Genomic DNA, 27,144 nt, shown 5'->3' on the forward strand with positions numbered 1-27,144 from the left:
TGGATTTTCAGATGAAGACAGTATTTCTGATTTCTGCATTATATGCTTAAGAGCCTCTTATGACACTCATGCTCTCCTCTGATTCCAGCATATGACCGGGACTTGCGATGCCCAAAACTAATTCAGGAAGAGGAACAGAAGCCTCGAAGAGTGCTGATGGGGGCAGAACACTTGTCCCAGAGAGCAGGGAGTTCTGCACAAGCCTCAGTGCGGGCCTTTAGAAGTTGTCTGTGTGGACATGGCCTCTGCACCTCACCCAGAGCCATTAAGTCAGAATCCCTATGGCGGTGCCTGACCAAGTGTCCATGCAGTTCTTATTGGCAGCCTGGGTGATGAGCCGCTCATGTCACTCCTACTGGCCCTGACTTGTGGCATCTGGACAAGGAACTGGGGAGGTTAATCTGGGCACCATTAATGCCTGCTGCTGGCCACAGCAAGCTTGCCACAGGCCCTCTTCTGCAGGGCCAAGGAAGGGTCACACACCATGTGGACAGAGACTGGGGAAACATGAAGGAAGGAAGTGAGGCAGGTGTGAGGAAGGCCACATTGGTGACCAATAGACTGGAGAGAGCTAGCTGGACAAAGGAGCTGGGTGCATCTCATGGAAACATAGCTTGCTATATCAAGAGCATCTGTTGTTTTTTTTTTCCACCAAAAAATCCAGAAAGCCAGAATAGTGTATTATATTTTCAGGTTTTTAGAACACTCCAAGTGAAACAAAATGCCATCTGGGTAGAATTGGCTTCTAAGCTCCATACGGGACTCCAGGCTCAAATTCTTCATGTCCGCAAAAATCGCCCTTTTATTTCAATCAAAAAAGTCCTCATGAGAAACAGGCCAGGCCTTTTTCAGCAAGCAGAAATGTGGGTGCTCCAAATGACTATCTTCATTCATTCGTTAATGGTTTAAAAAGCTACTCAGACCCCGCTGAAGTTCAGCTGCTCCCTGCCATTTCACATTTGCGTTGGCTGTGTGCAAACAGAGAGCTGTCCTTCGGCACTCAAAAATGTCAGAGCTCAAGCCACGAGTCTGGGAAATGAGTGCTTCCCGCCTATGGGAGAGCTCTGCCCCACTGAAGGGAAGCCAGCACATTCAGAGCTGGTAGCCTGAACTATCACTCCTAAATAAGAGAAGGATAAAGAGCTGGGGAGCCATGTGCAGTGGCTCATGCCTGTAATCCCAGCACTTTGGGAGGCTGAGGCAGGAGAATTCCTTGAATGCAGCAGGTTGAGACTGCAGTGAGCCATGTTCATACCACTGTGCTTTAGACTGGGCTACAGAGTGAGTGAGATCCTATCTCAAACAAACACACAAACAAAAAACATTAGAGCTTCTGGAAAAGTCCATGTGACAGGAACACAAAGGGACCCAGATGTCAGAGTAAGTGTTCCACTTCCTCTTTAATAACCAGCATCCACTGGGAACTTCCCACAAGCCAGGCTTTGTGTTTTAGCTGTACAATGAAACAGTAAGTCCTCAATAACTATTTCTGAATGGGTGAATGAATAAATGAATGAACCAGGCATCCCTTTTATTTCACATTCCTGAAATTGAGCCTTAGCATTGTGAGGGCATTTAGATTTGCATAATCTCTTCCTTCCTTTTTCAACCATTTTTGAGGGCCAGATCTGTGGGAAGTCAGTGTGTGAACGACTAAGAAAACTACCCTCAAATGTGTTCTAGACAAACAGGTCAGTGGGAGAAGGCAGTGCTTTGAGAAGATTCTCTGAAGATGCTCACAACCCTTTCCTAAAAGCCATACAAGCCCCATAACAGGAATAGTGAATGTCCACTGCAGGCAGGTTTGCTCTCAAGGAGACCAGCAGAGGCTGCCCTAAAAAGGAGGTAGCTCAGACAGAGGCACCATGAGAGCTGGAAGAACCAGGAAAAGAACCAGAAACAGGTGCCATGGTGCTGATGTCATGCTAGGACAATGTCCATGTTAGCGGGCACTTGGAAATCTCAGTCTCTGGAAGAGAAGAGCTTTGCCGCTGGGGTTCACTCTGTGGCAGTGTTGATCAGAAGGTTTTTCACTGTGTAGCCTCTGTGGGCAGAATCCTAGCTATTGTGGGACATGATACCAACTCCCTGGGGACACTTTCCCTTATCCCTCTTCCCATGCCACCAACCTAACACAACCTAACACCTACGCCATCAGATGCTCATTCACCCCCAATGAACACCTGGTCATCTTTGGTTTCATGGTCTCAACCTCATGTCTCTGCTTGCCATCTCCAGAAGGTACTGGTGGGTCGCTCCCTTCCTCCTTCCCCCACCCCCCGCTCCCTCCCTTCCTCTCTTCCTCCCTTTCTCCTTTCCTTCCTTCCTTCCTCCCTTCTTGTCCTGTGTTACGTTTTCCTTCCTTCCTTCCTTTCCCTTCCTCCCTTCCTTCCTTCCTTCCTTCCTTCCTTCCTTCCTTCCTTCCTTCCTTCCTTCCTTCCTTCCTTCCTTCCTTCTTGTCCTGTGTTAGTTTTGGTTTTCTTTCTTTTTTTTTTGAGATGGAGTCTTGCTCTGTTGCCAGGCTGGAGCACAGTGGCACAGTCTCGGCTCACTGCAACCTCTGCCCCCTGGTTTCAAGCGATTCTTCTGCCTCAGCCTCCTGAGTAGCTGGGACTACAGGTGTGTGCCAAATGCCTGGCCAATTTTTGTATTTTTAGTAGAGACTGGGTTTCACCATGTTGGCCAGGATGTTCTTGATCTCTTGACCTCGTGATCCACTGGCTTCGGCCTCCCAAAGTGCTGGGATTACAGGCGTGAGCCACCACGCCTGGCCTGGCTTTATTTCTATCATCATTTGTTTCTTTTTATTTTTTTTGAGACAGAGTCTTGCTCTGTTGCCCAGGCTGGAGTGCAGTGGTGCAATCTCAGTTCACTGCACGTCTGCCTCCCAGGTTCAAGCAATTCTCTGCCTCAGCCTCCCGAGCAGCTGAGATTACAGGTGGCTGCCACCATGCTCGGCTAATTTTTGTATTTTTAGTAGAAATGGAATATCATCATCTTGGCCAGGCTGGTCTTGAACTCCTGACCTTGTGATCCACTGCCCCAGCCTCTCAAAGTGCTGTGATTACAGCATGAGCCACTGCACCCAGCCTTGTTTCCCTTTTCTATGCTGTGCTAGGTTTCTGTACTCATCCTTCAGAGTATGTCTCAAAGTGTGAAAATGTAGTTATTTGCTAAGTCCTGCCCAGCCTCTGGCTGTGGGTTTCCAGAGGGTGGGACAGGGCACGCCTGCCTTGTCCCTACTCACTAGAGCAGACTAGCATCTCCTAAACAACAAGAAGGGCTTCCTCATATATCCACAGAAGCTAAAGTAGTAAGGATATTCTTACTCCGCATCCTGGGAGATCTTTACAAGGTAAGTACTTAGAAGCTGAGAGAGACCTTAAGAAGCATTTCCCCTGTCCCTATCTCCATGACTTCTCTTTTCTATGGATCTCAAATGAGAGGCTTCCTAATGAGCAAATAATGTCTAAAACCAGATATACTCGATTTATAAAATCTAGTCTGTTATTGTGAAAATTAGAGCTAGAGAAAGTCAGAACAAAAATAATACAAAAAAATCCAAAAACCATCACCCTTGTTCTTAGACTCAGAAGTCCTAAATCTTTAAGAAGCCCGTTGCCTCAAATCTAATGCATTTTTAAAAACAAATCATATTTGAAATATGTGTCTCACTTTCTCATTATGAAGAAAATCCTGAGATACAATATTTTCACGTTCCATAAAAATCCAAACAGCCGCTTTATTCACAAATCACGTGGTATATATAATATCCCAAAGATCAAAATTGGCATTCACAGATAATCTTCTAAAAAGACAAAATCCAATGAATACAGTCACCGTCCTTTCTAAAACTTCAATAAAGAACAGTAAAATATCATTCACTGGCTCCGTCAATATTCTGGTGCAACACAGATGATTTCACCCTCCACCACTGGTCTCTTCAGTCACGATTATTCGGTTCCCACTGTGCCTGCCAGGCTGGCTCTCAGAGAGAGAGAGCAATGAAAATACATTACACTAGATGAAACTAAACCATTTTAATATTTCCTTAATGATTCAGCAAATCCTTTCAGACTTTGCTAGCACTGTGAGGGCATCTGGATTTGCAGAATCTCTTCTTTCATTTGTCAACAATTTTCGAGGGCCAGTGCTGTGTGAAGTCAGTACCTAAGGGACCAAGAAAACAACAGAGAACCTGCCCTCAAGCTGTGTCCTGGATAGGACTGTGAAAGACTTAAAGGTGAGGCCACTAATATTGATTATGCTATTAATATATTACACATCAATATATAAAAATATTGATAATATTAACCAGTGGAGACAGTAGCTTAGAAATACTTTATCATGTGAAAAAAATACTTCGGTGTCCAAGACTCTTATTTAACCTTTACAATTCTCTCTACTCTACTTCCCTTTTCTCTATGTTCCTGCTGACACTGTACTCAGCAGGCATGTCTGAGGATGAGAAAGAGGGCCAGCACAGAACAGCAGGGCACTGGGGGAGGGAGGGAACAGCATCAGATGAGGCTGGGAAGGTAATCAGGGGAGGGAGCATGCCAGGCCTTGTAGGCCTGAGCTAAGCATTTACATTTATTACAAGTACAAAGGGGACTGCCTGGAGGGGTTTAGGAAGTGAGCGTATGATGTAATCTACATTTTGTAAATATCACTCTGCTAACCTGCCTGATGAATTTATGCCTTATGCCCTTGATCAGATCACAAGCAGCTGGATGGCAGGGGCCATATGTGGTTCCTCTCCCTTTAACACCCCCACATCATGAGCTGGCAGAATGTTAAACCAGTGGCTCTCACACTTTCCTGTGCCTCAGGATCACCCAGAGGCCCATTTAAACACATCCCGTTGGACTCCACCTACAGAGGTTTAGATTCAGTAGGTCTGGGCAAAGCCTGAGGATTTACATTACCAAGAAGTCCCCATATGATGCTAGGATGCCAGTTGCTCTTCCAGGCACTGCACTTAGAGAACCTGTTTAAATCTATTTGCAGAATAAATCAGTCAGTGAAGAAACATGCAAGTGTGGGTTTTTTTTTTTTTTTTGGTTGGGTGGTTGTTTTTGAGACAGGATCTCACTCTGTCGCCCATTCTGGGCTGCAATGGCATGATCATGGCTCAGTGCAGCCTTGAACTTCTGGGCTCAAGCGATCCTATAGACTCAGCCTCCTAAGTAGCTAGAACTACAGGCATGCACCACTATGCCTGGCCAATTATTTTATTCTTTTGTTGCCCATGCTGGTCTCCAACTCCTGGCCTCAAGTGATCCTCCCACCTTAGCCTCCCCAGTCACTGGGATTACAGCCATGAGCCACCGTGGCTGGTGAAAATATTTTTAAAACAAACAACAGAAATAATCAATGGTTTGAATTTGATGTAAAATACAATCATTTATTCTTTTTCTTTTTAAAAATTTTTCTCTTCATCCTATAATGGGATGATAACAAAAGGACTAATCATTGTATATAGAAGCACTATGAAAGGAATTAGATCATTGTGATTAGGCAAGATGAGACACTTCAGAAGCTGCACTGCCAAGTTGAATTATAAAATTAAGTGTCGTTGAAAGAATTTTTTATTGCAAAAGTATGTGACTTACTTCTGTAGTCAGTTATTACAATACTGCCTCAATCCAGAAGGAATATGAGATAGTGAGGCATCTCTTGGTTCAATCCCAAAACTGAAAATTAAACTACAATTTCCTTACAACTCAGGAATAAAACTCACCATGGCTCATTCTGTTTGGTTCAAAGTGCACAACGTTGATGAACACATCTACTACAAGAACAAGTAGATTCAAATTCTCTTCCTAGAAGGAACCCCCAAAGATTCCAACTTAGGTGCTTATTATGCCAGTGCAAAAGTGCGACTCAAGAAAGCAAAGTAAATACAGACTCAGAACCAACAGAGAAGAATACAAGTCAGACCTAGGAGCATAGAAGAAGCATTCTGCAGCCTATAACCCTACACCCAACCAGAGCACCCAGCTTTGGAGTCTGCAGCCCTGATTACAGGAGGAACTCATGCTCCTTCAATGCTCACAATCCAGTTGCATTTTGACCTCTGCCAGTGGGATCTCAGGAAAGAAGGAAAGAAGCACAAGAAGCATAATGCCAATGCCCTGTGGTCTCTGTGGGTTTATTCTTTTCAGACACATGTGAGGCTTTGGTTTCCATGTACCAATGTCCATTCACTCAGAAATCATTATCACAGGCCAATCAACAACAGACAGCTCAACTCAGTGATGGCTTGGGGTTTAGGGGTTCAGTAGAAGCCCTTTGGCCTGAAACTTGAAAAGTCATAGGATCATATTCTGCTTAGGGAAGAAGCTGGTTAGGTATACGCAAAATCATACAGGGCTGGTGAAATCCCATCTGTTCATTCTGTAGTTACTCAGGATCTCATAGTCTAAGGAGTCAACTGGGCTGGGCTGGGGTGTAGAGGAAGATTCAGAACATCAAAGCCACAAAATTAAAACAAGAAAACCTGTTGAAAATCATAGGCCTTGAAAAGCAAGTAGTAAATATAATAGTCATTAAATAGCAACCAATGACCAACCTCCTTCTCTGTCCATGTAGCAAGATCCAAACAACACTGTGTGTGGCCACCATGAGGCCGACACAACAATTTACATCATGTGGATGATGGACCTAGATTCTTGTTCTACACTGGTGGGAATCATGGAACAGTCAGGCTGTGAATTAAATACAAAAACAGTAACCCCTACACTCCAGCAAAATACAAAGTACATGTGAGCCCCCAAATCCAAGCTCATTATGCAGAGTCTCTCTGAAACCCAGCACCCCATGGCATTTGCTGTTACCCACCTCCAAAAGGGTAAAAGTAAACACTGGACCTGCTCTGGTGTTAAACTGCCACCGGATCCTCCCCGCTGTCTCCCTCCTCCTCTTCTTCTTTACACAGACAGGTAATGTTGGATCTCGAAGGAACTGGGGGCTCCCACTCTAGGCAAAGGTTGGACAGGTGATCAATGTACAGCATGAGATTTGGCTGTGCCTACGTGCCTCCGACAGAGCTGGATCATCTGGGACAATGAAAATTATAAGCAACAAGAAAGTAGTATTAACACCAAGGGCAGGGAAACCAGGGCAGCACATACCACAGTTCCTAGGACACCCAGCAACCATTCCTTTCTTCATTCAGTCATTCTACACACATTCATTAAGCACGGTGCCAGGCTCTGGAGGTATCGTAGTGACAAATAGGAACACAGGCCCTGTCCCCGTGGAGCTTATGGGCTTTGTGGGAGAAAGACGAGACAAGCAGTTACAGGACAGCGGGTAAGGACACCTTAGAGGGTGTCATGCAGCACCAAGCAAAGGCAGCCAACCCAGGCTGGGGGTGAGTGGTCAGGGAAGGCTTCCCAGGAAGAAGTGACATGTAACGCTGAGCCTGGAGAACCTATGGTGTGAGCCAGCCAGGACTGGGGTGGGTCAGCACGTCCAAGATTCCTGAGAGAGCATGGCTGTCTGAAGGACTGAAAGTCCTTTGTTCTCAGCCATTCTGCAACCTGTAATCCTACATCCTGCACCCAGTTTTGGAGTCTGCATTCCTAATTACAGGAGGAACAGGTGATCCTCCAATGCCCACAATCCAGTTGCATTTTAACCTCTGCCAGTGGAATCTCAAGAAAGGAAAGAACTTAGAAAATAGCTTTTTTTTTTTTTTTCTGTAAGAAGAGAGAGAGAAAAAACAATAATGCAGAGTTTAACTGCTACAGAATAGACCCAATTGCAACAATCTTTTCTGCATACCAGCATCAGGGGTAAGGGAGATGCCATCCTCATAGAGATTATTGAAACAGACAAGAAGGTGGGTCACAGTTTGTATCACAATATGGGAGCCCACTTTGCCCCTTCCTTTCCTCCAAGAACCTGAGAAATTGCAGAGGGAGCACTTCGTTCCTCTTACCCTTGGTGTTGATGTCTAAAAGGCTATCACAGACACATACCTCCCACTTGCCTTATGTAACTAAGGGAAACCAGATAGCTTATGCAGCCAATCTTGTCAGGGGCTTCCGTGTGGGAGAAAAATGAAAACAAAAACAAAACAAAACAAAAACCCCCAAAGCTGGGAATGTCCCAGCAGCTTGAATATTGTCCAGGATTCTAGCTACCTTTGCATTATGAAAGAGACCACTGGATAGTAAGCTTGTGGTCATTTGACCAAATACACACAGTCCAAAGTAGCTTTCTGTTTTCATATTATCATATGATCCAAGTCCTACAAACAACATCTCTGATTGAAATTGAAAAGAAACGAAACCCTTGCTTCTAAGAAGCAGCACAAGCAGCTTTTTTAGAGACAAAGAAAGGATGTCTTCTTAACCCATGACAACACAAATTTGTGTAGGTTTTCCCTCCACCAAGTAAGTAAGCAATTAGGTCTTTTACAATTAAAAAAAAAAAAAAAACACCTCTGGTGTTTGCATGTGCAAACACCAGAGGCAATCATATAATTATCCTGCCCAATCAGATTCAATTGCTGACAGTTGAGTTCCCACTGCTCATTAGCTTCAGATCGCAAAGAGGTCTTTACGGAAGCCCTTTCCTTCTCTTTACAAAGGTTCCTATGATGTTCCTATTAGCACCCCCACTACCTCACGCAGGATAATCATCCCCAAATCACCAGGGCCAAGGCCAGCCTTCTCTGGCTTCCTTCTGAAAAAATAAAAAGAGAAATTCGAAGACACTCTGGCTTAAACACCCTTGCTTCATTTGGGGATCTCACTTCTAAATATAATAGTAACCTTTCACCCCCACACTTTAAGTGCCGTAATTATGTAATTAAAACCAATTATGTCATTTAACAGAGACTTTTTCAAGATACAAGCCAATTACCTCAATCATTGACCTCAGAAGATTTCCCACACTGACCTGCAACCATAAGAATTGAGATAAATTTAGACACTGGCTTCCGAAGGCTGGCATGGACTAGCAGGGTGTTGTAGCTGGTCTAGATTCTTCGAGACTCTAGAAGCTAAACTGAATTCATTCCCGTCTAACACCATCACTACTTCTTTGCACAGTCCTTCCCGTATCCCAAGAGAATTACTTGATTTTTCATAATCACTCTGAAAGAATGATTATTTCCATGTTGCAGACAGAAAAAGGAGTCAGGGAGAGTCATAAAGTTATCTCAAGTCAAGTAGCTAGTTAACAGCAATGCTAGGGCAAGACCTAAATCTTCCACCACAGAATTCAAAGCCTCCATGTAGCGAGTAGCGTATGGGTGACTCTCTTACCCCAATTTCCCTTTGAGGCAACACATTTGCCCCCATCTTTATTTACGTGCATGGCACAGGGTTCCACTGCAGTTCAGGATGAGCACATGATCTCATCAAAGCCAATGAGAGACATTGACACTTTTTGTTGGGGCTGTGGGACTTCTAACTGCACTTGGAGTGAGAGGAGGCATCATACTCCACCGAGGAAGTGAGGGGGAATGGAGCCAAGAGATGTGGAGGGAGAAACTGGTTCCAGGAAACACCCTCTATTCCCCATCCCTTCATGCTGCCAGTAGGAGCACTGAAAACACGGGTCGGAGAAAGCAGGAAGAGCGCCACCTACAGCTTGGGTAGGCTCCATTTTCAGGATAGAATCAATCCACTGTGGCTCTGAATCCTGCTTCTTACTTGCAACACAGTTAAATGCCTCCAATTTTTGAGTTATTTAAAGAACATACCGTTTTATGGGCAGGAAGAAGCACTTTAATCTGCAAAATGATTTTTATCACAAACTAAACATCCTTGTAACTTTTTGGTCCTCTGCTTTGGTCGAAGTTGTCTCCTTGGAGCTCAGACAGCTGTTGGAGCTAAGAAGATCTGCCTCTGCCCTAAACTTTGCCCTACTCGTTGGTACCCTGATGCTCTCTAATTTCTGGATCCATGTGGGATGTAAGAACTGAGTATCAGGAAGCCTGCACTCATCAAAATGGGGCATTTTCTTTCTCTTTTCTTTATCCCAGGACTTGAGGCAAAGCAAAAAAAAAAAAAGCAAGAATTCCTCTAATTCAAGGTTTTTTCAACCTTGCCACTTGAAGTTTTGGAGCCAGATAATTATTTGTCATCAGGACCGCTTTGTGCAATGTACGATATTTCTGGCCTCTACCCACTAGATGACCCATTAGCACCCCTCTCCTCAATTTGGGACAACCAAAAATGTCCATGGACATTGACAAATGTTCAGGGATGAGGGCCAAGATCCCCCCTCACTCCCCAGCTCCCCATTTCCTGGCTAAAAACCACTGCTGACAGCACCTTTAAAAACATAATTCCTTGTAGTATTACGTTGTGAGAGTGAGGGAACCATCCTTCGAATTTTACAAGAGCCATATAAAATATCCCCTGAGGAGAACTGACTTAAAGAAATTCCAGGATACCAGCCTGGGCAACACAGTGAAATCCCATATCTATAAAAAATATAAAAGTAGCCAGCCATGGTGGCATAAGCCTGTAGTCCCAGCTATTCAGGAGGCTGAGATGGGAGAATTTCTTGAGCCTGGGAGGTCGAGGCTGCAGTGAGCCCTGATGGTGCCACTGCATTCCAGCCTGGCCTACAGAACGAGACCATGACTCCAAAATAGCAATACTACTGTCTGTCAGGGCTATAAAGCTGCATAAGACTTGATCCATGAAGGACAAGAGTGAAGAAAAAAGTATCAAATAGAAATAATTTTACCTCAACACTGGCAAGAGGAAAAAGACATGGAGGAGAAACTGAGAAATGAAAAGCAAGGAGGCATCTATATGGCGAGTTCCCACGTGGGTACTCAGCTTCTCACTTTCACAGGTAAGAAAATGGAATCTTAAGATTATTGCTGGGTTTCCTGGATTCAAAACCCAAAGCCAAAAATGTAGAAGAGGTTGGTATCAACAGAAATAATAATTCCAGCAAACACCTAAAACTTACTCTGCAGAAAAAAAGCCAAAAATGGTAAAGCTTCACTTATTTGGACAGATGTGGGAGAAGTAATTTAAAATAAGAAAAATGATGAATTTATAGAATATTTTTCAAGGGAAGGCATTTACTTGCTTTCAAATGCCAGCAGTAATTAAGAGTGAGCTGGCAGAGGTCCTTCCTTCGGGATTGGTTTGAATGAGAAGATAAGATAGAATTTCTTGAATTAACATAAACATTGTTAGGCTGGGAAGAAGGGCTTTGAGTTAGTTTGTCCTCTCCACAAGCTCGTTAGTTATACCTTCATATGGGCAGCTGGCTGAGACAAGCCCAGGAATTCCAGAATATTGGGGTTCCAATGAGGCTTTGCTTCCAGGCACAGACATCTGTGCACCTCAAGGAATTGATCAAGTCAGGAGAACCAGGCTAGCATGTGTGTGAAGGCTGGGCTCTTTGGGGGTCCTCGCTGTGTGAAAAGATTTGGATTCTAGCAGTTTCTTTCCCTAGAAGTTTTTTTTTTTGAGACAGAGTTTCGCTGTTGTTATCCAGACTGGAGTGCAATGGCACAATCTCGGCTCACCGCAATCTCCACCTTCTGGGTTCAAGCAATTCTCCTGCCTCAGCCTCCCGAGTAGCTGGGACTACAGGCGCGCACCACCATGCCCAGCTAATTTTTTTTGTATTTCACCTTGTTGACCAGGATGGTCTTGATCTCTTGACCTCGTTTGCCACCCACCTCGGCCTCCCAAAGCACGGGGATTATAGGTGTGAGCCACCGCGCCTGGCCTTCTCTAGAAATTTTAATGCCTGGAGAGATGGAGAGGTCTATTAGGGGAGTTCAGATGACTGGAGCTGGGATACTCTGCTTCCTCAGGTCCCAGGCAGCCTCCCCTCCATTAGCATGTCTCAGCTGTCCCATGCTGTCTCCTCAATCTCCAACTGCCCTCCCTTCTCCCAGCCAACAGAGAAATATGACTGCCTAGGGAGCAACCATGTCTTGAAAGGAGAAAGGGCAAGAATAAAGGCATCTCTGAGGGGTCTTGGCTCTCCTCCCCTAGTTCTTTTAGGCATTTAGTTTTGTTTTGTTTGGATAAAGAGCTAACATTTAAAACAGTAATAGAAAAATAGAAGTACTTGCCTGGAGGGTCTAGCAGAGGTCCACAGTGACTCTTATGAGCTGTATAAAGGACTGTCTCTTCTGGAGTCTAGTAATTAAATTAAATCTGCAGGAGTAGTCCTCAAACCTTGTTAGAGAATGAAGTTCTCAGGGTACACTTTCCCTGTGGCTAAGCAACCCCACCCCAGCCTCTCTCTACTGAAATCATTCATCCTGGTCATGTGTCCTTCTCAGAATACCTGGGTGTATCAACAGAGAAAAGAAAAAGCACTAAAACCAGAGAATGAGTTGTGTGTGTTTTGGTGGAGATGCCTCCTGACTGAGTCTACACACTGGCTTGTGAACATGTTGTCTGTACTAAAGAAGTTATCCCAAAAAGGAGGCTCTACATATGAACAAGTACTGTCCTCCCCAAGTCCTTTCAGCATGAACTGACAGAGGGGGAGTCTCAAGGTGGCAGGTGTCACAAGAGGTCACCCTCATAGTCAACAACTGAAGAAGACTTCCAAAAACATCAACTCCTTGCTTTTGCCCAGATAAGCCTTATTCCCAACATCAAGAACAGGATTGAATGGTGTTTGGAATCCTGGTTCAGGTAGAAGTTGGTATCCAGGGATGTCATTCCTTTTTTATCAAGTACTTATTCAGCAGGTCCAGAAATGTTATGCACAATTTGGTGTGCATGCTTATATATTTTATTCTGAGGAGCAGAATTATGGTTGTTATACTCTGTTTTTTATTTTTTTTGAGATGGAGTTTCGCTCTTATTTCTTAGGCGCGATCTCAGCTCACTGCAACCTCCGCCTCCTGAGTTCAAGTGATTCTCCTGCTTCAGCCTCCTGAGTAGCTGAGATTACAGGTATGCACCACCATGCCTGGCTATTTTTTTGTATTTTTAGTAGAGACAGGGTTTCTCCATGTTGGTCAGGCTGGTCTTGGACTCTGGACCTCAGGTGATCCGCTCACCTCGGCCTCCCAAAGTGCTGGGATTACAGACATGAGCCACTGTGCCTGGGATGGTTGTCATATTCTTAAAGTAGCTTGAAGCTCAGAATGAAAAATTAAGCAACAGTTGGCATAAAACTATCCCTTAATTTTTTTTACCAGTTTTTTTTGAGGTAAAATTTACATACCATCAAGGTCATCTGTGTTAAGTTCAGCAATTTTGAATAAACTTACAGAATTGTGCCATCATCACCACACACCAGTTTTAGAATGTATCTACTATCTCCAAAAGACGCTGTGACTGTTACAGTAAACTTCCCTTAATTTTTGCAGCAAATGTTCTAGAGTTGAAATGAAAGTTCTTTCTATATCTACAAGGCTGATTCATTTTTCTCTCTTCTAAGAACTCTTACTAAAAAATTTTTGTTCATCTGAAATTCAAATATAACTGGATGTCCCATGTTTGTGAAATCTGGCAACCCTAATCCAGGACCAAAGCAGAATTAACCAAATAAATGAATGTGCATATCTAGAAATAAATGTACTTTTCTGGAGCATTGTAAATAAACATGCATTATTTTCTTAATTTTGAACCATTTGGGTTCTAAAATGGTCAGAACCTAGTTCCAGTTAGAATAGCAGTTGAGAACTAAGCTACAGAGACAGACTGAGTAATTCACAACCCAATAGCTGTTTTACAAGCAAGCCTGGGACCTCAGACACTCATAGGATTATATGCTACATTAAAGTGGATGTAATTGTTAAGCTTGCAACTCACAATCAGAACTGGAAATGTGACTTTTAGGGGCACCAATTATAGGGAAATCATTCTTAACCTTTTTTGGAGGGCATTGTGACAAACTCCTTTGGGAGAATCTGATAAAAGCTATGGATCTTCACCGCAGGAAAATGCATGTATACACATTCACAACATTTTGCAGATAATTTTCTTTGAGGTGGGAGAGGTTTCATAGATTCCATGACATTGTTCATGGAACAGTCAAGGGTACAAGAGCCTGGGCAAGTTGATTAAAACTATCCTGGATTCTCATGCCTTGCTTTTCCCCTGTTTGTATGGGAAGTGAAGAAGTTGGGACAATGGCAAGGGAATTAACTCAAGAAGACACGGCTGTGGCCGGGTACGGTGGCTCACACCTGTAATCCCAACATTTTGGGAGGCTGAGGTAGGTGGATCACCTGAGGGTCAGGAGTTCAAGACCAGCCTGGCCAATATGGTGAGACCCATCTCTACTAAAAAATACAAAAAATTAGCCAGGCATGGTGGTAGGCACCTGTAATCCCAGCTACTCGGGAGCATGAGGCAAGGAGAATTGCTTGAATTCAGGAGGCAGAGGTTACAGTGAGTGGAGACAGTGCCACTGCACTCCAGCCTAGGCAACAGAGTGACACTTTGTCTCAAAAAAAAGAATAGAAAAGAAGACATGGCTGGGCTACTTTTGGCTATCACTGGTAAGACCTGGAGCCACTTGCCCACACTTCAGAGACTTGAGTTTTATTGTTGATAAAATGAACAGATCAGCCTGATTCTGTTTTCATAAGTTATATCCTATAAATGTATTGGAAAGGTATCTGGGAAGGGCTCTTTTAGGACCTGAAGCGCTGTACAAGGTTTTGTATGAAAAACAAAAGTTTTAAAACCACTAGACTACATGGTCTTCAAAGTTACCAAAATACTCTGAGTTCTAAGCCATCTGATTATCTGATTCTAGATTCTACAGTTTGGAGGCCAGGTGACAGTTGGGGAGGATCTAGGTCTTCTTTTTTTCTGAGTCCAAGGAAAAAAGGCATTTGGTAGAGACAGGAGACAGCCCCCCACACTCTCCAGTTCTGCGACATTTCTTTCTTCCTTTGAGCTGCTCTCCTTCCTTCATAAGAAAAACTGTCTACAGGTATGGTAATGCTTTGTCAAAAACTGCCCACGTTTTCTCTGATAAAAATTATAAAAAAATGCTTTCCCAATTATGAATTTTCCTTTGGGTGACAAATACCCAATGATCTATTATATCATTATATGCTATTATGCCAATGATACTAGTAGACCAAGTGGATAAAGGAAAAATGTGCTCACTCTGAGTTTTATAGATGGCATCCCTTTGGTGCCTTAGAGCCCCCTACAAAGTAGCCTCCAGTATTATCATCCTCATTTTTCAGAAGAAAAGACTGAGGGGGGAAAAAAGTTAAATGACTTATACAAATTCACCCACCTAGCCAATGGCAAAGTGGGATTTCAAGTCACAGAGCCTGTGCTCATGCTATATTGAAGAGATAAATTATACCATTTATCACTAAACAAACAAACAGGTTTTATTCACTCATTTTCTCTCAAAAACAAATAATCTGCTGCTTTAAGGAAGTGTGTTATTATGCCCAATTATATGAACCATAAAACTATTTTGGATGTTTATTTGATACTTATTGATGTTTAAGCAAGTCTACTATATTCACAGTTATCACCTCAAAGAAAAAGATATTACTTAGTTTTTAGGTTTTATCTTATCTGTCCTTGGTCCTTGAAACAGCAAGAGAAACTTGTACACTCTGTTCTTACTTGTTGTCGTAGGATACCAGCTGCCTGCTGGCAAAAGCGTACTGGGAAGTACTATTCTATACTTTATGTTAAGATTAAAAAAAAAATAACCCAGAGCTTGTGTAAATCACAGACAAAGTTGACAAATTTCACGGCTTAGTCATGGTTAACATATCAGATTTCATGGCTTGACAGAGATTAACAAGAAAATCATATTAGAATTATAATTAGTAGATTCTTAGATATTTGGCAGAGAAACTCCAAGCTCTCCATGGCATTGTCCACTGCACAGCCCTCTTGTCCTTTCTCCTGTGGACACAGCCTCCATGAATCCAAGGAAAGCAAATGGGATCTTCTACTGTTGGTCACAATAACCTCACCTCCTGACTATTGCAGGAGTGAGCCAGTGCCTAAGAGACCCCAAGGAAAGGTCTTAGCATCCATGGAATAAAGTGAGACTTAGTATTTATAACCTAATTCATAAAAGTGTAAGGGAAAAAAAACCGTTTGTACATAACACAGGTATCTTACCCAACATCACATGCATAAAAAGAGGAATGAATGATCATTGTTGGAACTATGATATTTTCTGTGAAAATTAAGTTTCCATGTCTTTATGAGGAAGCAATTCAGCAGAGGCCTTGCTGTTAAAAGTGGCCTGTGAGCAGGGACTTCAAAAGGCCTGCTGACCGCCTGCAGAGCCATTTGGCCGGAGGGCTCTGCATATCCTCTTTCGGGTAAGAGCAGCTTACTTGTCAACTTTGCATAAAAGACAGCCAATTTGTCAGCCATTTGCTTTAATTTTGTTTCTAAGTCTTCCAAGGACAAACTCCATATACCTTCTGGTCTTTAATATCATATATCTGACTGAAGGATGGAAATTCACTCCAGTGTCTCAGGCCAGTTTCCTTCCCAGGCCATCCTCCTGGGTCTTATAGGATGTCCTTAATCAGAACCACATTACTCAGCTAGAGGAAGTCCTTGTGCAGACGCTGGCAAGACACTACGGCAAAAGAGTTTCAGAACACGAAAGGTCAGATTGGGAATAAAAGCTGCAGTTATCTGTCGTGTTTTCTTTAGTTGAGAAAATGAAGGCAGGGTGCCTAACTCATGAGGAACCAAGATTTGGATAAGTAGCAGCCTCTTAGGAAAGGAGTTCCATTGGCCACTGAGCACAATGGCCGGTTGTGGAAATGGAAAGTCCTTACATTCCAAGTATTCTGGACCTCGGCAAGGATTTTCTCATTTTATACAGATAGGTTTTTATATTTCAGTAACACCCTAGACTGGTAAAACAAAAATAGCTACGTCTTGTCAAAATATATAACTGTCACTGGACTGTGTATATGTATACACATATATACATATACTACATATGTGTGAGATACATATATCTATATCTCACACATATATTGGATGTATGTGTTAGACAAAGCACATCTTAATAAGAGCTACCATTTATTGTGCTTTTTTTTTAATGTACCAGGCACTATGTGAAGCCTTTCTATGCATTATTATTTAGTCTCTCAACAAACTAGCATGGTAGGGACTAGCTTTGTTCCTATTTTACAAATAGAAAAAATCTTGAGATTGGAGAGGAAATTCAAGGCACAAAGTTTAGACACACGGAACCAGAAGTGGAACCCAGGAGTGCCTGACCCCTGAGCTCAGGAAATATTGAGCCCTGGAAATTCTCGCTTGTTCCATTAAGATGAGTGCCCAAGCTGACTGTGGAAAACAGGGGAGGAGGTAAAGTGATGAGCCATATCACTTCAGTAACACATGGGTGTGAAGGAGTTAGGTGTTAGTCCAACCCTGTATCTTCATCCCAAGGAGGCAGCCTGCAGGCTTTGGCAGATGGAGGGCAGGGTATGAGAAATGGGAGAAGTGGTTGCAAAAATGCAAGACCCACCTCCTTTACATATTTTGCCCAAGATCAGCCTGGCTGGGGAGACTCTGAGAACTCAGAGGGACCAGAGGACTTAATGGAAATCTGTCTCTCTTCCACTTTCAAACTGATAGCCTTCCCTTCTCATGCATGGGCTTGCCCTAGAGATTTGGGGCAAGAAACATTTCCAGTGCACTTCTACCTTAACTCACACCACAGGGGCAGCTAACAATTACACAAGGAATGAACTTTTTCATCAAATGTCCTTCCATAAAACCATTTCCCAGGAAATGGAACACAGCATGGAGCTAGCTGACTGCAATTTTCCACCAGCAATGAGCATCATGGGGCACAGGTACGATGTTTAAACAACTTTCTTCCAGCATTTTGGCAAAGCTGTCTCTCAAGGAGACTTACCAAGTTGTGCTGAGGTCTCATTCCCCTCTGGCCAGCAGGATCAGAATGTTTAATATGACCCTGCCTCTTCAACACCCATGTGTAAACCACCAATAAACAACCCAGCAAAGACCTGCAGGCCTAATTGCCTTTTAACTCTGCCAAGATGATAAACTTCCAGAGCAAGGAAGGAAAGACTTCCAGAGATTTAACAAGTTTATCTGCCTGCCACTTGAACATTTTCTGTCTGCCTACACTTCAGTGAATTCACCAATAAAAGGATAAAAGGGCCCAGAATGTCAGACCCTTCAAATGGCCAAGAAGCCCCAGATTCAAAACCTATGACCAGCAAAACTTAACTTGTTAATTGAGTTTTAGGTGTTTGTAAGATCTGGAGTGAAGGAAGTGGGGCCACTTGACTCTTTCTAACCCTGGCCATTTCCCTTTTATTGACCAAGACCTAGAAATCTTTACTTACAAAAAAGAAAATGGTTTTCTCAAGGAAACTGGGATAGACAACCAATTCTGAAACCTCTAAAATTTTAGACAGAGCATTGTACTGACAGGAGAGAAACTATACAACTCTTGGTGGTGGGGAAATGGAATGTATCATATGGGCAGTCATAAAATTGGTATTTACTTCGGCAAAGATATTTTTCATCTCTCTCGGAACTGACTTGCAAATTAAGCATGTTGGTTGTTTTTGTTGATTTGTACCCTACCACCCAGAAGAAAAAATCTGAGTGCTCTGTATCTATTGGAGTTAAATTGGAAAAGCAAAGCAATACCAAAGAGACTTGGGGTAGGTACACAGAGGTGGTGCTGTTCGAGGCATAAAGTCGGATGAATGGGCATTACCTCTGGGAGGCCATTTCACAGTCTGTATCAATATCAATGTGCAACTTCCCTTTTAAGAAATTATTCTAAAGAAATCATTTGATAAGGGAATAAAGGTTAAACCCAAAAAGTTTTAGGGAATTCTACCAGGGAACATTTAAAAATAATCAAAGTTCACCATTAAGAACTGGCTAAAGACTGCAAAATTCTATACTCTGCAACTATAAAAATGATTCTATGGACGTATATTAATGTGGAAAGGTGTCCAACATACAATGTTAAGTTCTAAAGGCAGATTATAAAAACACTTATAATATAATTCCATTCTTTTTAAGAGGCTACGTATAGTAAAATTAGAAAGACACATAGTTCACCAAAATGTTAGTGTTTCTGGATGGTGGATTAGAGGGAACATTTCATTTTTTTTTTTGGCAAAGACTTTTGAATTATTTGAAATGTTTAAAGAGAAAAATGCATTGCCTTTAGAAATGTTAAAACACTAAAGCAAAACAATACAATTGAATAAAAACAAAACATTCCCCCCACCATCATTACTGCCCTAATCAACAGGAAAAGAGTCACATCTGAGACAACATCACAGAAAGACCCAGCTACCCTTTCTCAAGGAGATGGGAGTAAAGAACACTAATGGATCTGGTCTTCGCTTATCAGCACATATAGCTGTTGTTTAAGGAGAGTCTCCAATGAGATGAGAATGGAATGGTGGGCTCAAAATCCCAACAGATACCTTCTCCAGGAGACCCAGGCATCTCTTTTCCCCCAAATCATGGTACAAATGTTGAGGACTTCTCTATTAAGCTAACCTGTACCACTTAATAAAACAGGAACAGCTCTTAAGTCGGGTGCTTGCCAACTGAAAAATCTGGAGCACTATTTTTCTATTAAAACCTTGTCCATGTTTTTCCTATTGGAACCTGGAAACTGGACAAATTCTGAAGAAATCCAAAAAAATTTCTTTAGAAAAGAATTCTGCTAACACCAAAAGCTCCCAGGCACTACACGAGGCAAATGCTAGGTTGCGTTATGCTGAAATATAAAAGCAGGGTTCAAATCCAAAGTGATGTGTCCTTCACACCAGGCTTTGTGTGCTTCAGGGTTTATGCACTTGTACACTGATCCCCACACATTTCTGCATCTCCCTGCTTCATAATTTCATAATCAGTTCCAGATTTCCTATTTCTTCCAGACTGTAAAGCACAGAGTTCCGGATTTGAGAGATGCAAGGTTTAAGGGTATGAAAGTACAGGGGAAAGTACGATAATAATAAAACCCAAACCACGGTTTTGTTTCATACCCACTGAGAAGTAGCAAACTGAGTATAATAAACTCTGGGACCCCTCTGACCTTCAGAAACTGTTAGAGCATGGTGGACATGTACAAAAATGTCCTGTGTAAAATGGATCCTCTGGTTGCTAGACCTCTTTACCAACAAAGCTAAAAGTGTTCCTACATGCTATAATAAACACATCAAAGTTTTAGATATGCCTGCCAAAGGACCATAATGCTTCTCTCAAAATTCAGAGCTCTGTCTCTGCATTACAAGACAGAGCAAACTGAAAGATCAGGTTAATCTAGGATAAACTTCATCTCTTGAGTTCAAAGACAACTGGACTCTCTAGGGGTTTCAATCAGAGGTTTCTTTGAAGGATTGCTCTCAAATTCATTTAAGAAATTTCACTGACTTCACAGACTTTGGCATTAAATAGATAACCTGAGCTCTGCATTGCCTGGCAAAATGACTGTTCACCTTTGAAGCTCTACAAATTGGGATTAAGTTGGCTATTTGCCTGTTACCTCGAAGATGACTCCACTCCATTGACTAGCGAGTCCCCAGGCAATGATCTGGTTGATCAATGACATCAAATTTATCTCTACTATATGTCTCTTCAAACACACATCCTTTTATGGATTGGCTTTGTTATGATTTTTGCTTTAGATGTAGTAATAACTCTTGATAACATTGCCATCCCTCATAATAAAAATTCAGGAAATGAATCATATTTTAAAAATACAAGTGTAATTTCCAAATCACCTGAAAGACGTGTGGGGTTTTTAGATGCATAAACTCAATTTTTAAAGCCTGCTTTAAATTTCACCTTCTCCGTTACCACAGAAAATGAGGTGTCTCATCAGACCCTGGAGTGAGCCCTAAAGCGGCACGGACTTGCTTTTCACAATGACTCCGCACATTCCAGAGAAGGCTCAGCATAAACACATAGGCTTTCACCCTCTAACCCCACTGTCTGCTTCCTCTGAGCCCCATAATCTAAAACATCTCTTCTTCACAGGTATATGGTCTTGGATTTGTCACAGTGTATGGGAGACTTTACAAGGCCAATAAAATGACAGCTGCACAGAGGGAACTGGGTGGCTTTTACCGACTCTGAAACACCACTGCTTTTAACTCCCAGGGATCAGGAACTTGAAAGCACTCCGATTCACTTAGCTCTGTGTTTGTCAGAGAGTTAAGGCTAATCAGATTTTCCCCAACTTGCAGCCCTATCTTAAATCCTCAAGCTTCTCCTATGCAAACTTAACTGATGGAAGATGTGATTATGCCTTCTCAGATCATAAATTCTAGATATTTATAACATAACTGTTGTCATTTAGGCCAATTAAGATGCTTTTACTAGCTCGGAACAACTACCTATGGGGCTTGTCAAATACTTTGACAGTGGTTTATGACCCTTCACAGTGATTTTATCTTACAGGGATATGAAAGATGGTTGCATGCAAAAATAGCCAGGAGGTCTTGGAGCACATTCTTCATATTGCCATCATCCATACCCCATTTCCATTCTGTCCCCTTTCTTATCCACTAAAACCATGATTTGACTCTAACTGCCCCCACCAGAGTTGGTTTCTTTGATCACCTTTTTTTTTCTCCAAAGACCTAAGAGAGGGAGATAACACCTCTTGAGACACTACTATAAAACACCCAAGTGGTGGGCTGGTTAAACGCCCAGCAGGGAATGCCAGACTTCCGCATGCATCACATGTCCATAAAGACAAGTGTGCTCTACTTTTCACTTAGGGCAAACACTGCCTCACGAAAAGCAGAAGAGGGTGACAACAAAGAAAGAATGGGACATATCTGGGGATTTCATACAGACAGGTTATAGCTTCTCCTTTTCCCTTGTGAAATATCACTTGTCTACTACTGTTCCCCTCCTGCTGTTTCTTCTTTCAGCAAGGCCCCTAAGCACTGATTTCAGGCACTGAACTAGGCTAGGAATACAGGGATCGAGAAAGACCCAGGCTGGCTGAAGACACACACACCTTGATAATTATAATACAAAGTGTTAACAGGTAACAGCAGAGTCATGCACAGCAAATTCTGGAAGCACTGAAAAACGGCATTTCATTTTTGGAAGGGAGGTAGTCAGGGGATATTCCTTGGGAAAAGAATTCCTAGTCTGGGCCTTAGACAATGCAAGGAGACAGCTAGGCCAACTGGGGGAGAAGAGTATTTCCAGGAGGGAGAGAAAGGTCAAAGGCATGGATTGGTGGAGGACATGGGATGTGGTGGGGAATGCCAGGCAGGTGAGTGTTCCAGAGCATCACATCCCTGCTGGGCAGTGGTGAAAGTTGAGGCTAGAAAGGGAAGTCAGGGCAGGCTCCTGTGGGACTTGGTATTCACATGACATAAGCCATTTCCTTTCTTGTTCAAAGGAAGTCTGGTATAATGGTGTTCTTTTCATAAAACCAACTGGACATAGTTGCGTAAGAACTTTGTTTTCCACCCGAATCTCTTTGCTTCATACCTCCATCCATAGCTGGCATTGTCAAATTCCCTAGACTAACTTGACAGACATAGCAGTTTGAAAATCTGGTCACACTTCCCTTGGTAAAGAACACTTTGCTTTTGATGACCAAAACAACACTATTTGTAGAAGCCAGGAAAAGCACCCCAAATTCCACCTGATAAACAAATATGACGTGCTGACTCTGCACAAAGTCCTATTCTGGGAATGAGTCAGAAATGTGGTGGAGAAGGTATGACCTCAGCAGCCAGTGTGATTCTCAAGTACACAGTGACACACCCTGGATCTTAAAATGTAATGGTCTTTTATTGATTTGATGTTTTTCTTACATTTCTAATGATGACAATTTGGTTGAATTTGACCAAAGGGGGGACAAAATAAGTATAACATCTATTTAGCCAAAGGAGGATAGAAGTGTGGAAAATATACCATAGCATTTGAAAGTCTGCAATATGGGCAAATGTAAGCTACGGACACAGGAATCAGAGTAGCAGTGCTGACCTAGGCAGTCCACAAAAATGATCAAATTGGAGTTCATTTTCAACAGCTTTATGGAAGTTTTTGTTGCTGTTAAAAATTTTAAATATTTTGCTTTGTTTGTTTACACTCTGCCTTGGTCCAGAAAGGATTAAAGCATCTAATACCAAACAGAAGAGGATCATATTACTGGAAGAGTGAGAGCTTGAGTTGCTCCTTCTCGTATTAGAGGAGGAGTGAGGGCTTGAGTTTCATCTGCCATACAAACGTCAATCTGGTTCCAAGCAAGATTTGGACCATGCTGATTCAGACCCAGAAAACGTTCCTAAATCAGAACATTCTGATTCAACACAAAATTCCCCAGCTGTTGAGCAACAAGTGAGGAACAGAGAATCCACTTCTAGAGGAAGGCTGGGAACCAATGAGTTTTATTAGCTGAGCAAAATTCCAGATAAAGAATTCATGTTCTCTGATGTGTTCTCCATGCCCAGATATGACTCGTCTCTGACCCGAGGATGGTATAAAATGGCACAGCGCAGTGGGAGGCACAACCCACTGCCTGGTTCACATTTCAGTTTTACCCTTGGGCAAGTCACCTGAGCTTTCAGTCCCTCAGTTTCCTCATTATCACAGAGGACTACTGTAAAGATTGAAATAATGAATACATGAAAACAGTACCTGGCACATATGAAGTGTTCAGTGATTGTTATTTTCCATTCCTCTGTTAGGCACAGAGAGAACAACAGAAGTAAGCGCCCGTACTTTGTCATAAGGAATTTCCAGTCTTGCTTCATATAAGATTGTCAAAAGAGAAAGCGCCAATGGTGATCAAGTGAAGGCGACTCCGAGAAAAATTGAGTTAGGACTCCAACAGCTTCAGGAGGTCAAGAGAGAGGGGGTTTATGGCATTTCAGAATTTCAGAGAAGGTTTCCTAAAAGAGCACATCTGGGCTGAATCCAACAGGTAGGATGTGGGTAGATATCAAGGCATTTTAGATAACGGCAAGCAATAAGCACAGAGATTGAAAAAAAGGAAGAACACTATTTTTAGAAGAGGAAAAACGATACCCCATTATCTGAAAATGGTGGAAAATTCATAACAACTGCGAAGGGGGGCCCATGGGGAGGAATGTGAGGACCAGTCCGAGGTAGTTGAACCTGATATGGTTGGAAGTAGGGAGGAACTGACAAAGTGTCACCAGGGGAAGGACACAGAGAAAGTGGTGTTTCAAGAAGGTGAATGTGGCTGGGGCATGGAGGGTGGGTGGGATGCGAAAGTTCTGAGTCAGGGAACCCACCAGTGGCTGCCCAAGGGCTGAGGTGCAATAGTGCACCCGGACTGGAGCTGAGAGGACAGGGAGGAAGTGGTGGATGGGAGGAGCACCCTGTGGGAAGAACAGTCTGGCCTTGGTCAGTGACTAGACATGAGGTCTCAATGCTCAGGGTCTGGAGTATGACGGCATGGGTCTGAGGCCCAGCTCTGCCACTCAGCAGCCTTTGCTTAGGGCACTGACTCAGTGGAAACCCAGCTTCTTCCTCTGCAAAATGGGAATAAGAGTGCCAACTTGGCCTGGATGGAAAGCACTTAACAACACAAGGTCTGCTCATCCCAAAGTGCGGTCAATAAATGGTAACCATGTCTGTGGTGTTGGTAAGATAAAGAAAAAGGAAGAAAAAAATGAGAAAACTGAGGTTCTCTACCTGGTCCTGAAGCCACTGACTGAGACCCAGTCCTGGCTGGTCCCTAGCACCCTCTTCCAGAGACCTCATCAACATTTAATATCAGGCACTTAGTGCCTGATAAATTGAGATGCCAGTATAAATGGAGGCTTGCTTGTTATATCCCTCTTATTACATACCCAATCCATTTCCATCTCTCCATGGAAACCAAGTCTTTCCAAAAAGGAAAATGGTGATAATCTTGTTTAATTTAAAAGAAATAGCTTAGGCCAGGCACTGTGGCTGTAATCCCAACACTCTGGGAGGCCAAGGTGGGCAGATCACTTGAGGTCAGGAGTTTGAGACCAGCCTAGCCAACATGATGAAACCCCATCTCCACTAAAGATACAAAAACTTGCCAGATGTGGTGATGCACACTTGTAATCCCAGCTACTTGGGAGGCTGAGGCAAGAGAACTGCTTGAATCCAGGAGGTGGAGGTTGCTGTGAGCCCAGATCATACCACTGCACTCCAGTCTGGGTGACACAGCAAGACTCCATCTCAGAAACAATAACAACAACAACAACAAACTAACTTAAAAAAAAAAAAGTAAGTGCTTTTCACTTTATTTCATAAGAAGTGGGAGGAAAAAAGATGACACATTGGACCAGTGATTACCTGCCCATTTTAAGCCCTGTCAGCAACACAAAGACTAAAACCTAAGTGAAATCCAGGGCACATTATCCCTTTAAGCCCTTGAGTTAACTCAAGGGGACTGAAAGGTAGTCTGCATTTCTACAGGAGGTTTGTGGTGGGTTCAGAAAACGTTTAAAGAAGTACCGTATTATATCAGGTAGGTGTGTTCCAAAGAATCTAAGCTGAATGTACTTCTGTTTTGGTTCCTGAAAAATGTTTCTCGGCTACTTACGCTTCCCAGAGACCATCTTGCACAATACAAATTGCAGAGGTGAGCTGCGTTTTACCTCGTAAGTCTGGAATGAGCAGCTAAGGAAGTGGTAGCACAGTGAAGTGTTTCTTTAGCATGCCTTTTTGACCTCTGCAGAACTGTCCTTGACGGCCCTGAGCATGCCAGCCTTTGCCTCCCAGTTAAGCCTGAGGTATTTGGAAACAAAGTTTTGAGAAAAGCCACACAATCAAAGGATTTCAGGCAAATGACTTGGTGCCAATCAACACCAATGATTAGCCCTGGTGGTCACTGATATAAGGACCTCAGACCCTCCAAGAAGCCAGGAGGAAAGAAATGATGGAGTAACTTCCCTAAGTCCACTAAAGTATATTTGCTGAGAATATGCTTTCCAGTCAACCGAGGCTCTGGAATCCCTGAGCAATTATCATTTTTTCCATTCTTTACACATGCAACTCATTAACATTACAGCATAAATGAGTTTTACTAGCCAGCTCTGCTTATTTACTGAATAAAGCCCAAGCCAATGATTGCTTTTATTGCAGAAGGAAATGCATGGCTTCTCACGAATCCTTTGAATAAGGTGGCATTGGAAAAGTAATCTCTAACAGACACATGGTACAGAAGAATTGCTACTGCTCACCAGAGATATAAAATGCAAAAGGAAATGACTTTAGCCACCACGGAAGCTCCACAGTACTCACAACCTGACAGCATGCACAACAGCACAGGTGTACGTCCTTTTGGACCTGGAGTTCCTTCAACACACTCAGAGCCAGGTGACCCTGAACGAGTAACATTTCTGAGTCTCAGTTTCTAGCTTTAAAATTGAGCCAATATCTACCCACCTCACAGGACACTGTACAGGTCAAATGGATGAGTGTATATCAAGTCTTTACCATTATGCCTGGCATGTGGAAATCATCCCAGAAATATTTGCTATCACTACTAATGTAAAATCAAAGAAGCACAACCTCTATCCCACTGAACAGACTTGTAATTCAGGCTCTGAGTAAATTATTTTCAGTGGACATATCATCTGTGAATGAAACAGGAACAAACTGAAACTTGGCTTCAGCTCCACAATACTGTTGGATCCACTCTTTCTTCAGAAATTTGTTCTTTCGGCCAGGCGTGTTGGCTCATGCTTGTAATCCCAGCACTTTGGGAAGCTGAGGTGGGCAGATCACCTGAGGTCAGGAGTTCAAGACCAGCCTGGCTAACATGGTGAAACCCTGTCTATACAAAAATTAGCTAGGCATGGTGGTGGGTGCCTGTAATCCCAGCTACTCTGGAGACTGAGGCAAAAGAATCACTTGAACCTAGGAGACAGAGGTCGCAGTGAGCCGAGATTGCGCCATTGCACTCCAGCCTAGGGACAGAGCAAGACTCCATCTCAAAAGAAAGGAAGAAAGGAAATAAATAAATAAATAAATAAAATTTCTTTTTTCTCTGGGTCTATTTAGCAATCATATTTAGCAAAGCAGATCAGGTTGGCCATATGGATGAGCCAATGTTGTCACCTTAATATTTAGAAGCTATAAATTGTCTAGGCAAGATTAATGAGTAGATGAGTGTCTTAAAGCCATGGAAACACAGGACCATAGAGCTGCTCAGGCCCTTGAGAACCTT

At 42.8% G+C, this 27,144-nt stretch overlaps 1 protein-coding gene across 50 annotated transcripts in view; it reads right to left on the reverse strand.

Annotated features, from left to right (window-relative positions):
* ERC2 (ELKS/RAB6-interacting/CAST family member 2) overlaps positions 1 to 27,144 on the reverse strand; it is a 973,896-nt gene that overhangs the window by 95,715 nt on the left and 851,037 nt on the right. For 8 of the 50 annotated variants that reach the window (XR_013527393.1, XR_013527388.1, XR_013527391.1 and 5 more), the window contains one exon: positions 6,844 to 7,061. The exons of 35 other annotated variants lie outside the window; for them this stretch is intronic. The gene's annotated coding sequence lies outside the window, so the exon portion shown is untranslated. The remainder of the gene's footprint in view (positions 1 to 6,843; positions 7,062 to 27,144) is intronic. 7 more of the 50 variants (XR_013527394.1, XR_013527389.1, XR_013527392.1 and 4 more) reach the window with 1 other exon arrangement.

The sequence above is a fragment of the Callithrix jacchus genome, chromosome 15 (genome assembly GCF_049354715.1).
Source record: "Callithrix jacchus isolate 240 chromosome 15, calJac240_pri, whole genome shotgun sequence".
Lineage (NCBI taxonomy): Eukaryota > Metazoa > Chordata > Mammalia > Primates > Cebidae > Callithrix > Callithrix jacchus.